The sequence below is a fragment of the Hyla sarda genome, chromosome 5 (genome assembly GCF_029499605.1).
Source record: "Hyla sarda isolate aHylSar1 chromosome 5, aHylSar1.hap1, whole genome shotgun sequence".
Lineage (NCBI taxonomy): Eukaryota > Metazoa > Chordata > Amphibia > Anura > Hylidae > Hyla > Hyla sarda.
Window position 1 is genome coordinate 300,558,090 of NC_079193.1, and position 13,279 is coordinate 300,571,368.

Below are 13,279 nucleotides of genomic sequence, written 5' to 3' on the forward strand. Positions count from 1 at the left end.
CCTAGATGTACCGGGTGCTGTATGGACGTCGCTGACGTAGTAAGAAGTTGCCGCCGCAGCTGGAGCTGAGTGCTGGTGAACCCTTCTGCGCGAGCTGTCACCTGGGGAGAGGACACGAGGTCGGGCAGTGACAGGTAAGAAGCGGCTCCGGGGATCTCCGCGCTGTGTATGGCGGGAGCTGTGCCTACCTGTACTAGCTGTGCCTACCTGTACCAGCTGTGCCTGGAGTCAAGGTCAGAGTGCCTTGCTATTACACCGGGCACCAGGTATAGCTCTATAACCCGGTACAGGCTGCGCTTATAGATGGGGCTCCCCCACGTGGACGTTCCTGTGCGCTGCACCTGACATGGACAGAGACACCTCTCACATTTGTTTTTCCCCACCAGTCTGCTTCCAGCTGTTGCAAAACTACAACTCCCAGCATGTCCGGACAGCCAAAGGCTGTCCGGGCATGCTGGGAGTTGTAGTTTTGCAACAGCTGGAGGCACCCTGGTTGGAAAAGAAAGTTTGAAACTGAATTCAAACTGAACAAACCTTGTTGTAACCCTTGTGTAAGCCCATTGGCGCTCCATGATGCAGTTACTGGGAGTCTAATGGCGGCTGGGGGCTGACAATGGCGCGGACTAATAGTTTCAGCAGTTCTGTAGGATTAAAGATCTTCTATCAGGTTTTTGATGGAAAAACGGATTCCTCAAAAACTGACTAAACTGTATCAAAACGTGTGTACAAATTCTAACCCGTATAAGGTTGAAACTGTATACGGTTTGAAAAATGTCCGGTTGCATCCGTTTTTTTAAAGAAAAAAACATCCGTTTTTACCTTGATGTGGGGTCGCTGGCCACGTGAGCTCTATGCTCTTGCCTGGAATGCATGCGCTGACTGAGCGCTCACGTGACTAACGACTCCACATCACTAGGACATGGAGTCACAGACCAGGAATATGAAAATGAAGCCGGTGGGGCCGCGCCTCTAATGCGATATTCACTAAATTTAGCAGAGTCTCTTCTAGGGGTACATATCTCAGGTCCTACTGGACGTATTTTAGTAAGTGACACCTCGTCGGACTCCTGTTCACCCGCACACTATATTCTAGTGTATTGGGTGATCAGGCTGACAGTTTTCCTTTACGTAAATGCAAAATGTCACAAATGCATATCATGAGCTTTTTGGCTAAGGGTGCATTCACACCACGTTTTGTACATACGGGTGTCAGATCCGGCGGGGGGAGGGGCAAACTGGGCGCTCCCGTACCCCGGGACTCCATTTACTTTAAAGGGGTAGTCCAGTGGTGAAAAAGGTATCCCCTATCCTAAGGATAGGGGATAAGTTTGAGCTCGCGGGGGGTCCGACCACTGGGGCCCCCTGCGATCTCTCTGTACGGGGGCCAGGCTCTCCGGCCAGATAGCGGGTGTCTACCTCCGCACGAAGCGGCGGCCGACACGCCCCCTCAATACATCGCTATGGCAGAGCCGGAGATTGCTGTAGGCAGCGCTTCGGCTCTGCCATAGAGTTGTATTGAGGGGGCGTGTTGGTCGCCGCTTCGTGCGGAGGTTGACACGCCCCCTTCCCGCAGGCTGTCAGGGCTCCGTACAGGAGATCGCAGGGGGCCCCAGCGGTCGGACCCCCTGCGATCTCAAACTTATCCCCTATCCTTAGGATAGGGGATAAGTTGTTCACCACAGGACTACCCCTTTAATGATCCGACCGGAGTCAAACGGTGACTCCGGTTGGCTCAGTTTTGACCCGTATGTGGTTTTCTGACCGGACCTAAAACCATAGAGGTCTGACCCCAACCAATCATATCCTAGCTGTCTGCCATCACTTTATGCCATTGGACTATAGCTTTATTTTTCTGGAGCCCGCAGCATATAATGGGCTGTAGTGATACATATTTGCATTCCTATTCAGTGTCGTTCACTTTCCACTTCTTTTCATACGTTCTGTAACTTTTGGATCTCTTCACTTGTGCAGATATGTTCTACCTGTTCTGCATTCGGCCAGTTCTCTTTTTGTTGCTAAATTTGTTACACCCAGTCTGGTACTGTGAAACCTGTGAGATCTGAGGCCATGGAGTTACATTACTACGTCTGATGCTTTGGCCTCCTTTGTGCTTTGTTTATTAATTGTCCACCATGACAGCCGCCGGAGAGATGGTCCCCTAGGACCTAATAGGAACAGGAAACAGAAATTAAAAGCCCTTCCCCCTCCCACTCCTCCTCAGTGTTTTTCCTGTTCCTATTAGGTCCAGGACGGAGGTCCGGGGTCCTTTCTCTGTAATGGACTCTGGGGGTTTTCATTTTTTATTTTATTTTTTAAATTTTAGTCCGGGGTGGGTTGTGGTCCCTTTCTGTGGTTAGCTATGTAAAGTCTATATTTCAGAAGTAGTGCAAGGGAAGTAGCCGGGTATTTTGGAGGGTTTGCATTCTCTTATTCGCCAAGAAATCCAAGCATCCATGGCGGCCTTTAATCTAACCCCTTCTACAAGCAGTCAGGCCTCTGTGAATGTTCCTCCTGCTGTGAATGTGTTCCCAGTTTTACCTACCTCAGATACTACTACTATTAGTATGACTTCTTTACCTACAGGATACTTACCTAATGTCACTTTTCAGGCTTCTCTGGGTTTGGCTCCCTTGGTCTTTAATCAATGTCTGTTATTGAACCCCAGTGTTTCATCTGGTTATCATAAAGATGTGCGGAGTCTTCATAAATCTTGTAAAAAATCTAATTCTGACTCTGAGGAGGAGGACTTAATATCTCGCTCCGATATAGAGGAAGGTGAAGTTTCTCCAGGGCCCTCTAAAGGGGATAATCCTAAATAGGCTGGGTTCACACTACGGTTTGTAATTACGGTTCCCGTATACGGCTGGGAGGAGGGTTGGGCGGGGCTTAATCGCGGCGCCCACACTCAGCCGTATAGGGAACCGTAGTTAATGTATGTCTTTGAGCCGACCGGAGTGAACCGCAGCCTCTGGTCGGCTGCTTTTTCGGCCGTATGCGGTTTCCCGACCGCAGGCAAAAACGTGGTCGACCACGTTTTTGCCTGCGGTCGGGAAACCGCATACGGCCGAAAAAGCAGCCGACCGGAGGCTGCGGTTCACTCCGGTCAGCTCATAGACATACATTAACTACGGTTCCCGAATACGGCTGAGTGTGGGCGCCACGATTAAGCCCCGCCCACCCCTCCTCCCAGCCGTATACGGGAACCGTAATGACAAACCGTAGTGTGAACCCAGCCTTACTTCTTTCATGATGATACAGAGACTCATTTAAAAGCAGTCAGAAATATCATAGGATTTGAGGATGAGGATCTTCCTGGAACCATTCAGGATGAAATGTTTAGGGGTCTAAGACCTCAGAAGAAAAGTTTTTCCTGGTCATGAAAATATTAAGAACATTATTATTGATGAATGGAAAGAACCTGAGGAAAGAGTTGTCCTACCCAGAGAATTTAAAAATCGTTTTCCCTTTGATGAAAAAGATACAAAATTGTGGAGTGAGATCCCAAAAGTGGATGTTCAGGTTGTGAAAAGTTATCTTTACCATTCAAGGATTCTTCTCAATTAAGAGATCCTATGGATCGTAAAGTTGATGCTCTCTTGCGGAAAACCTGGGAGGCATCGTCAGCTATGCTTAATCCAAATATTGAGGCCACAAGTGTAGCTAGGGCCTTGTATGTATGGTTATCTCACCTGGAAGATCATATTGAGAATAAGACCCCTAGGGAAGACCTTCTCTCATCTATTTCCATACTGAAACTTGCAGCGGGTTTTCTGGCTGATGCATCTCTGGAATCATTTAGAATGGCGGCAAAGTCTGCGGGACTTTGTAACTCATCTACGAGAGCCCTGTGGTAAAAAAAAATTGGAAGGGAGACAATGGGGGATATTTATCAAAGTTGTCTATGTCCCGCATCAATATAGACCAAACTACAGAGGGTTAGTCTGGTCTATTGTGCACCTAATTTATCAAATGGCGCACAGCTCTTGATAAATTCTGTGCACAGACTGCATGATCTTTGCTTTAGTCTATATTTAAACCTGCTCCAACATGGTCTGACATTTCGGCGTACTTTCAGCCTATGCGACTTGTCGCTGAAAAGTCGCTTTTGATAAATTCAGCACCAATGCATTTTTCAATGCATTTCAGTCTAAAATAGACTTGCATGCATCATGTTCTAAAAATCCTCTAGAGCAAAAGTCGCAGAAAAGTCGCACATATTTAGACTGCGACTTTCTGTGCGACAAATTTAGACAAGAAAAACCAGTCTAAATCATTTGATAAATCTCCCCCAATATGTCTAAATCTAAACTTTGTGCTATTCCCTGTGTAGGAAAAGTGGTGTTTGGTCCTTTCCTAGATGACATTCTGGAGAAGGCGGCACACAGGAAAAAAAGGTTTCCCGGAAGAAAAAAATCTCAGAAGACTTTTGTCCCAAAGGGAATAAGGTCAAGAATTTGAGGTAAAGGCAAATCTGGAGATGGAGTTATCCTAAAGGGGGAAAAGGAAAGGAGTTGATCCTTAACCCCAATCAGACCCCCCAAAAAACAATGATGGGAGACCGGTAGGAGGGAGACTGAAGTTCTTTCTCTCACAGGGGAGAGAAATTATTTCAAATGCCTGGATCTTGAATCTGATAAATCTCGGATACAAGATAGAATTTTCTTCAAAACAGGCATCGCCCATGCTTCAACACAGAATGTTGGGAGGCATTCAGAGTCTCCTGCAATTGGGAGCAATTTCCCAGGTTCCAGAGCAGGGTCAGGGTCATTATTCTTCCTTGTTCATGGTTCCGAAGCCAAACTGCTCATTCCGCACGATAATAAACTTGAAGCCTCTAAACAAGTTTATTGTATGCAAGAAATTCTTAATGGTCCCTCCACGTCCCCCATTCATGTGGATTTTCAGAAATACCTCAGATTTGCCATTTTTCACAATGGGGAGATCCTGCATTTTCAATTTGTAGCTCTTCAGTTTGGGAGTGCATCCGCTCCCAGACTCTTCTCGAAGTTGATGGTCAAAGTAGTGGCATTTCTGAAGTTACGGAACATTGTAATAATCTCATATCTAGACGATCTTATCTAAGCAGAATCAAGGGATCTTCTCAGAGTTAATCAAAATCAGGTGATCTCTTGCATACAGAATCTAGGTTGGATAATCAATCTAGAGAAATCAGATTTGATTCCCAGTCACAGGAAAAGATTTCTGGGCTTAATCCTGGATTCAAGGAAGATATCCACGTTTCTTCCAAAAGAAAAGATAATATTAATTCGGGAGAAATTTTCAAGCTTTCAAAGGAAAAGGTTGGTGTCAGTGAGGGAAAGAATGTCTGTGTTAGGATCTATGACATCCACCATCCCAGCTGTACAATGGGCGCAATTTCACTCTAGGCTACTACAAGCTCAGACTCTAGCGGTCTGGGACAAAACCCAGTTTTCTCTAGAGAAGAAACGTTGCCTATCCCCAAAGTGAGAAGTTCCCTAAATTGGTGGCTGAAGGAGTCAAATCTGAAGAAAGGAGTTGTTTGGTATCCAGATCCGTTGATGATCACAACAGATACAAGTGCCTGGGGTTGGGGAGCCCACATAAATCAGTATTATTTTCAAGGTCAATGGCCCCCACACCTACAAAGAGTTGAGGGCAATCTGGGAAGCCCTACAGGCAGCCAAACATCTTCTGTCCAACTAGGATATAAGAGGGTATTCGGACAATTCTACTGCAGTGTTTAGAAGACATCAAGGAGGCACAAAACACAGAGCTCTGCAAGCGATTTCCTCAAGAATTTTTGTCTAAGCAGAAAAAATCTAACCTCAATCACTGCAGTTGGCTCTTGCAATTTAGTAGAAGATTTTCTGAGTCGCAGAGTACTGGACCTAGGGGAATGATGCCTTGTATAGATCTTTTTGTGTCCCGAAAAAATGCAAAGTTTGAGAGGTTCTTCTCCCTGGACCTGAGAGATCCGGAAGCAGTGGATACATTAGCTCAACCCTGGAACATTCCTCTAGCATATGCCTTCCCTCCAATCCCTCTTATTGCAAGAACTCTAGCGAAAATCAGGGACAGCAATCTATCAGTAATATTTGTAGCCCCCTTTTGGCCAAAGAGGGGTTGGTTTTGTCTCCTGAAGAGCCTTGATATAGACAACCCATTTCATCTTACATGAAGGGACGATCTTCTCCAGGGCCCAGTATGTATGTCATCAAGGCATCAAAAATTTTCAGCTCACGGCATGGATTCTAAAGAGCTTCTCTTAGAACAAAGGGGACTTTCTAAGAGAGTAATTTCTACTCTTATGAAGAGCAGGAAAAAGACTACATCCAAAATCTATTTAAAGATCTGGAAGAAGTTTATGGACTGGGTTGCTCCAAAATAAATTGATATTTCTAAACCTGATATACCCTGTATTCTTGATTTTCTACAGGAAGGATTTGAGAAGTACCCTGAAGGTCCAGGTTACAGCCTTGGTGCAGTGTTTAATCAACCAATTGCAGATCACTGTTGGATAAAGCAGTTTTTTTAGGGCTATCCAGAATCAAACCTAAAATTCCAGCTCACACTCAATCATGGAATCTAAATTGGGTTCTGTCAGCATTAACTAGCTCTCCATTTGAACCTCTGGATCAAGCTTCTCTGAAATATTTGACTCTTAATTGCAATTACTACAGCCTGTAGAGTGGGAGAAATGCAGGCTCTGTCCATAAGAGAACCTTATATGACTATATCTGATGACATCTGATGAGTGATTATGAGGTTAGACCGTGCTTTTTTTTGCCGAAGGTAGTTTCTGATTTCCACCGGACCCAGGAAATTGTACTTCCATCATTTTATAACAACCCTAAAATGAGCAAGAAAAGACATATCATACATTGGATGTCAGGAGATGTCTTGAAGTATGCAACCCTTGGAGGAAAGATGACAATTTGCTTCTACAATTTCAAGGTCCAAAAAAGGGGCAAAAAAGCCTCCAAGGGCTCCATTGCTAGATGGCTGAAATCTGTTATCTCGGAAGCCTATTCTTCAAGAGGGGAACAAGTCCCGAAAGGATTAAAGGCCGATTCTATGAGGGCCATGTCTACTTGGGCAGAAAGATCTGCTGCGTCTATTGACCAGATTTGCAAGGCTTCCACCTGTTCCATGCTCTCATACATTTTTAAGACATTATAGACTTGACTTATCAGATTCTCAAGCCTTTTAATTTAGTAGAAAGGTGTTACATGCTATTGTCACTTCCTAATTTATTTATTTGGTATTTCTCTGTTGGCTGTCATGTCATGGTGGATGAGTAATAGTCAGAATTATGACTAACCGATAATTCTGTTTTTTTTTAGTCCACCATGACAGCCCCTTAATGCCCTTATTTTATTATATTACAGTCATGGCTGTAAATGTTGGCACCCCTGAAATTTTTCTAGAAAATGAAGTATTTCTCATAGAAAAGGATTGCAGTAACACATGTTTTGCTATACACATGTTTATTCCCTTTGTGTCTATTGGAACTAAACCAAAAAAGGGAGAAAAAAAGCAAATTGGACATAATTTGTCACACCAAACTCGAAAAATGGGCTGGGCAAAATTGTGGATAAATAAGATTGTTTCAAGCATGTGATGCTCCTTTAAACTCACCTGAGGCAAGTAACAGGTGTGAGCAATATAAAAATCACACCTGACAGAAGAATAAAAGGTGAAAAGTTCACTTAGTCTTTGCATTGTGTGTCAACAGAAAGAGGAGAAGAGAACTGTCTGAGAACTTGAGAACCAAAATTGTGGAAAAATGTGAACAATCTCAAGGTTACAAGTCCATCTCCAGAGATCTAGATTTGCCTTTGTCCACAGTGCGCAACATTATCAAGAAGTTTGCAACCCATGGCACTATAGCTAATCTTCCTGGGCGTGGACGGAAGAGAAAAATTTATGAAGCTGTCAACTCAGGATAGTCCGGATGGTGAATAAGCAGCCCCAAACAAGTTCCAAAGATATTCAACTGTCTTCCAGGCTCAGGGAGCATCAGTGTCAGCGCAAACTATCCGTCGACATTTAAATGAAATGAAACGCTATGGTAGGAGACCAAGGAGGACCCCACTGCTGACACAGAGATATAAAAAAGCAAGCATGCATTTTGCAAACATTAACTTGAATAAGCCAAAATCCTTCTGGGAAAACGTCTTGTGGAAAGATGAGACAAAGATTGAGCTTTTTGGTAAAGCACATCATTCTACTGTTTACTGAAAACGGAATGAGGCCTACAAAGAAAAGAATGCAGTACCTACAGTGAAATATGGTGGATGTTCAATAATTTTTTTTATTTTGCTGCCTCTGGCACTGGGTGCATTGAATGTGTAAGAATCTTATTGATGGTTATAGGAAGCGACTGATTTCAGTTAATTTTTCCAAACGGTGTGCAACCAAATATTAAGTTAAGGGTGCCAATAATTTTGTCCAACCCATTTTTGTTGTTTGGTGTGACATTATATGTAATGTTCGCTCCGGGTCTGATTACCGGCAACCACAGGGCCCCCCCCCCCCCGTGTGACGTCACGCTCCGCCCCTCAATGCAAGCCTACAGGAGGGGGCGTGATAGCTGTCACACGCCGCCGGCCCCGTGATCGACAGTAATCAGACCCGGAGCGAACACGCTCCAGGGACTGATTACAAACGGGGTGACTCGCGCAAGATCACGGGGGTCCCCAGCGGCGGGACTCCCGCGATCTGGGGGGGTCTTTTACGACATCATGTGGGGTGCACAATGGGTACCACCAGCACCTGCTGAAGCCCATACATTTTTTACAAAATCTGTTGAGTTTCAATGAAGTGTAGCACTGCATTCAACACTAGTTTCCCATCAAGTATAGTGAAGTCTGCATCAGATGTGGTCTTTCACGTGCCACTCTTTAGTAAAATCTTGCTGCCAAAAGATTAAGAGGCACGCACCTCTTAAATGGGCACTGTCACTTTAGAAAAAAAACAGTTTGAACTAAAGCGTGCTGCCACACTCTTATCTCTGCTCGTTCTCCCGCTCGGTGGGTGTCTCCGCACCAAGACCCTGACAGATCTAGACTTTTCACATGTCTCTAAGACATGTCAAAAGTATTTTTTTAAGTGACAGTGCCCATTTTAGAGGTGCGCGCCTCCTAATGACTCTCATGGCAGCCAGAACAGGTATTAGTAAATTGCCCTACCAACTGTTCAAAACTATTGACATGTAGAGTTTTTCTTCAAGTGTTACAAGTAAAAAAGTATGTGAGCTTCGAACTAGTGTAGTGTAGATTGCTTCTGTAGTCCCTGACAGTTATTGCCGTGAACTATAGTAAATCTGTCATCCTGTGAAAGCCCCCCCCCCCCCCTTTTACTCTAAGTTCTGCCCAATCTTCTGAGGTGTTGAGGGCTGACTGAACTTGTCAAAAAGCTGTAGCCTTTGGCTGTCCGGCCATGCTGGGAGTTGTAGTTTTACAACAGCTGGTAAGCGACATGTTGCAGATCATCGCCATAAGGCAATGTTTCCCAGCCAGTGTGCCTCCAGCTGTTGCAAAACTACAACTCCCTGCATACCCGGACATTCAATGGCTGGGACCTTCTTTTTTGTATACAACAGCTAGGAGGTGTAGTTTGACTACAGCTAGAGGCACACTGGTTGGGAAACTCTGCTATAGATTGTTTTATAATTATCTTTCTGTATGTTGAAAAACTACAACTCCCAGCCGATGGCTGTCCGGGCATGCTTGGTGTTGTAGTTTTGAAACCTCTGGAGGTCCGCAGGTTGAAGACCACTGCAGCCTTCGTCATCATCCAGCCCTCCCCCCCGACCCCCACCTGTTTTGTACTCTCCTCCCCTCGGCGGGAAGTTATGGTGAGCTGGTCCGGGCCATCTATGCTGCAGGGACCGTCCGTTGGGGAGGATTAGTCATTGCGGGCTGTCCATTTTCACCGGGGGGGGCCTCTTCTCCGCGCTTCGGGCCCGGACTAGTGGCGTCGTCGTCAAGGCAACGTCCCTGTGCGGTGATGTCAAGGCAACGTCACTACTCCGGGCCCCGAGCGGAGAAGAGGGCCCCCTGGTGAAAATGGACAGCCCGCAATGACTAATCCTCCCCACCCGACGGTCCCTGCAGCATAGATGGCCCGGACCAGCTCACCCTAACTTCCCGCTGAGGGGAGGTGAGTACAAAACAAAAGGGGGGGCTGGATGATCCCGATGGCTGTCCGGGCATGCTGGGAGTTGTAGTTTTGCAACATCTGGAGGTCTGCAGGTTGAAGACCACTGATGAAGTAATTGACAGGCGGTGAGTTCACTCGAGTATAAGCCGAGGGGGGCATTTTCAGCATGAAAAATCATGCTGAAAAACTTTGCTTATACTCGAGTATATACGGTAAGTGAAAGTAAACTATCCTCTTCCTGCCTTCCTCTGAATGAATTTGTTGCAATTGATGGCACGAAATATACAATCCTCATACAGACGGCTAACCTGGCCATGTGAATTCTGTCTTATGGGGTTGTCAGGCTTAATCTTGTCTTCTGGGGCTGTTGGTATGACATACCTGGCATTCCTACCGTCTCTTCTCCCTGTCCCCTCTTATGTAATCGATCTAGTTTTTCTAGAAGCAATGCCTATATGTCTGAGAGCTGCAGCTGACAGTGGAGAATGATGGAATCAGAACCTAAGGCAGATGCCAGGATTCTTCCTCTTTCAGGCTTCTTTGCTTCAAAGATACTAGACCAGTAGTTCCCATCCAGTGTACCTCCAGCTGTTGCAGAACTATAACTCCCAGACAACCATCGGCTGTATTACACTGTCTTCTGTTTCTTGTCACAGCTTACTTGTAGGAACATTCCATCTCCCTGTAATGGAATCTTCCCTCTAGGACGTGAATTCCTAGTGACCCCCGTGTTTTGTGCTCCACACAGCCAAAGGTCAAGAGGAAGAGCTGAAGTGTAAAGCATGGATAAGTGACTCAAACACTTTTCCATTGCTTATATAGCACCAACCGTAGTGCTGTGTAGAAGTAGTGATCTCTGACCACAAGGCTTGCAATCTAAATTTTCTATGTTTTTGAAGGGTCGTAGGAAACCAGAGAACATACATGCTCTATAAAGATGGTCAGATACGAACCCTGTGCTAACCACTGAGCAAATGTGCTGGTCATTGGAGAGATCAGCCTTCCATCATAATGGGGAGGGACAATGTTATAGGCCAGTGTTTCCCAACCATTGTGCCTCCAGCTGTTGCAAAATGACAACTCCCAGCATGCCTGGACAGTCTTTTGATGTCTGGGCATGCGGGGAGTTGTAGTTTTGCAACAGCTGGAGGCACACTGGTTGGGAAACACTGCTATAGGCGCTGGTTAGATTACTCTAAACCTTTTATATAGACTTTTACATCAGAGTTTCCCAACCGGTGTGCCTCCAGGTGTTGCAAAACTACAATTACCAGCATGCCTGGATAGCCAAAGGCTTTCTGGGCATGCTGGGAGTGGTAGTTTTGCAACAGCTGGAGGTGCACTGTTGGGAAATTCTGTTTTTATATACTTTAATATCAGGTTCACACTGTTCAGTATGGATGCCAGGAAGCCCTTGGGTGCTCACACATTTTTTTTTTTCTGCCAATGTTTTCTGTTGATGTCTATGGTGCCATTGTATCCCTTTAACCTCTACAGGACGCAGGGCGTATGCCTGAGTCCTTAAAGTGTACCTGTCATCAACAAAAACTTTTTATATGATGTAGATAATACCATTATATGTATATTTGTAACATACCGTATATACTCGAGTATAAGCCGAGTTTTTCAGCACGATTTTTCGTGCTGAAAACACCCCCCTCGGCTTATACTCGAGTGAACTCTCCACCCGCAGTGGTCTTCAACCTGCGGACCTCCAGAGGTTTCAAAACTACAACTCCCAGCAAGCCCGGGCAGCCATCGGCTGTCCGGGCTTGCTGGGAGTTGTAGTTTTGAAACCTCCGGAGGTTCGCAGGTTGAAGACCACTGCGGCCTTCGACATCATCCAGCCCCCTCTCACCCCCTTTTAGTTCTGTACAGTACTCACCTCCGCTCGGCGCTGGTCCGGTCCTGCAGGACTGTCCGGTGAGGAGGTGGTCCGGTGGGATAGTGGTTCCGGGCTGCTATCTTCACCGGGGAGGCCTCTTCTAAGCGCTTCGGGCCCGGCCCCAGAATAGTCACGTTGCCTTGACAACGACGCAGAGGTACGTTCATTGCCAACGTACTTCTGCGTCATTGTCAAGGCAACGCCTCTATTCCGGGCCGGAAGCGCGGAGAAGAGGCGCCCCCAGTGAAGATAGCAGCCCGGAACCACTATGCCACCGGACCACCTCCTCACCGGACAGTCCTGCAGGACCGGACCAGCGCCGAGCGGAGGTGAGTACTGTACAGAACTAAAGGGGGGTGAGAGGGGGCTGGATGATGTCGAGGGCCGCAGTGGTCTTCAACCTGCGGACCTCCGGAGGTTTCAAAACTACAACTCCCAGCAAGCACGGACAGCCGATGGCTGCCCGGGCTTGCTGGGAGTTGTAGTTTTGAAACCTCTGGAGGTCCGCAGGTTGAAGACCACTGCAGGCGGATGATGACAAGAGGATGATGAAGGGGGGGGGGGTGTGGGATGATGAAGGGGGTGTGTGGGATGATGACAAGGGGATGATGAAGGGGGGGGGTGTGGGATGATTACAAGGGGATGATGAAGGGGGTGGGGATGATGACAAGGGGATGATGAAGGGGGGTGTGTGGGATGATGAAGGGGGGTGTGTGGGATGATGATGAAGGGGGGTGTGGGATGATGATGATGATGATGATGATGAGGGTCTGGATGATGACAAGCGGTGATGATGATGAGGATGTTAATGACGGGGGTCTGGATGATGACGGGGGGGGATGCTGTATTTCCCACCCTAGGCTTATACTCGAGTCAATAACTTTTCCTGGGATTTTGGGTTGAAATTAGGGGTCTCGGCTTATACTCGGGTCGGCTTATACTCGAGTATATACGGTACATTGGTTAAAAAACATGTATATTTTGTCCCTACAGCTATTCCCTGTGTGTCTCATCCAAATACAGGAAGTGGGGGTGGACAAGCAGGGATCTGTGCAGTGAAGCTCTGTGACATGCTCCCAGCTCACAGAGCCCTGCTTGTCCTGTCCTCACTTCTTGTATTTGGACTTCTCATAGACATTAGCTGCAGGGACAGCACTTTTTCACCCATAACTATACACATTTTAAGGACGTATAGGTACGCCTGTGGCAATACCGGTCCCCGCCGCCCCGGGATGCCTGCTGAAATCA

At 46.4% G+C, this 13,279-nt stretch overlaps 1 protein-coding gene across 4 annotated transcripts in view; it reads left to right on the forward strand.

The window, feature by feature from the left end:
• MTFR1 (mitochondrial fission regulator 1) overlaps positions 1-13,279 on the forward strand; it is a 63,899-nt gene continuing 50,620 nt past the window's right edge. For 2 of the 4 annotated variants that reach the window (XR_008844251.1, XM_056522041.1), the window contains exon 1: positions 1-134. The gene's annotated coding sequence lies outside the window, so the exon portion shown is untranslated. The other 2 variants (XM_056522043.1, XM_056522042.1) reach the window with 2 other exon arrangements.